Below are 1,707 nucleotides of genomic sequence, written 5' to 3' on the forward strand. Positions count from 1 at the left end.
AGATATAGATAAGTCAATATCTCGTATAAAATTCTCAAAAATTTACCGCTGTATATTTATAAAATTCCAATGAAAAACTATCGATTGGACATTTTCATAATTCTGGTAGTTCTAATATTGAAGTTTATTGTAGCACGTCGAAGCTCGTTTCTAGTAACCGAGGTCATGGATTAATCGGAATTCCAAAGATCCTCGTCTATTTTAAAGAATAATTAGCGATTCTGCCAATCAGCTGACTCGAGACTTGTACTCGGGAAAAAGCTGCAAAGAATAAAATACATCCAGTGATTCCTTATCACGAAATGCAAATTAGATGAGGATAAACAAGTTCGAACAAACGAACAAGTATCTGTAAACTAGTTAATTTTATGCCAAAAATATCTATGCTATTGACTGTAACCGGCGATCTTTGCGTTTTTAATTGTACAAAAATGATTACCATGCGTCTTTCGTTATTATCGTCAACTACCCTCTGTAAAAAAGGAAAACCAGACAAGCTTAATGAGTTTTGTGTAATCTTAAGATATCGAATTCGCTTGATTAACTTACATTTTTCATCATGGGACATGTTTCAGCGTCTGTTCTTATCACACGTTCCTTGCCATCAAGTTGTGGTTCTCTGAAAAAATGCAGATAAATTTACACAGTGATAGCTGTGTTTTTTTTTTTTTTTTTTAAATATTCGATTTTACGCAAATAACGTGTAATCGTAAAAAATATTCTCATGTCTTCAATTATGACATACTCGATTTTCTGGAAAGATAAGGACCAAATAAACTTACAATAATCTCTGCTGTTTAAAATATGTAATTCCTACAACTTACTTACGATTTTTATCGCAGAGGATATTTGCACGTTTCTAGTTACGACACGTTCCTCGTTATCAGCTAAGGTGTCCTGAAAGTAAAACGAAAACCAAACAAAGTTGGAAGAATTCTAACTCGATGAAATATTCAATCTTCCTTCGAGATAGTATTTTTAATCATAGAAAATGTCTATACTATACTTGTATCTTACAATCACATTTTTGATTCTTTGATACGAGAAGACTGCATAATACTTGACTAATCTTTTCTTCTTGAAATATCAAACATATGCGATTAATTCACGTGTGTCCTTGTCGCTGCAATTCTATATATTATACAGAAATTGCTCACGCACTCTCAGTTATTATATATCCGCTACCTCCGACTAAAGAAAAGAAAAAAAAATGAATAAAGAGAATCAGAGAAATCTAAAACAATCTTTGTTCTATACAGTACCAAATACATGTTATCGATTTATATTTGCATTTTTAATCCTGCAAAATATTCACACACTTGCGTCTACCATGCGTCTTTCGTCGCTTCAATTCTTTAAACAAAGAGAAACCTTGTTTAAAGTAATTTTTACTTCTTAAAATACTCGACGGACAGCTCCGACTGAAATTTTCCATCTTCCATCCATTTTAAACGACGTTAGAGAATATTAACGCATTCGCGGTTATTACGCGTGCTTTCTCATCATCTCCTACTTTCTGATAAAAGAAGAAGTAGGAAGATATACATATTAAACTCAGAAGAATTTTTCCGCAATGAAATATCGAATCCACGCGATTAACTTACACGATCGATACGATATAACCGTTTCCCGGAACTTGGCTCGGTATCTCTTGATTTTTGCCCGCTATAGCGGCTCCCTTGCTCGTTCTGCCCGTCTTTAGTCTCT

At 33.6% G+C, this 1,707-nt stretch overlaps 1 long non-coding RNA gene across 1 annotated transcript; it reads right to left on the reverse strand.

Moving 5' to 3' along the window:
* Nucleotides 1-493: 493 nt before the first annotated feature.
* On the reverse strand, nucleotides 494-940 carry LOC117207357. The gene is made up of 3 exons (XR_004487503.1): nucleotides 829-940; nucleotides 702-753; nucleotides 494-617 (listed from the first exon to the last, which is right to left on the reverse strand). It is a non-coding gene; the product is annotated as an uncharacterized LOC117207357 (long non-coding RNA).
* Nucleotides 941-1,707: the final 767 nt, after the last annotated feature.

Source organism: Bombus bifarius, unplaced genomic scaffold (genome assembly GCF_011952205.1).
Source record: "Bombus bifarius isolate JDL3187 unplaced genomic scaffold, Bbif_JDL3187 scf7180000007966, whole genome shotgun sequence".
NCBI classification, from domain to species: domain Eukaryota; kingdom Metazoa; phylum Arthropoda; class Insecta; order Hymenoptera; family Apidae; genus Bombus; species Bombus bifarius.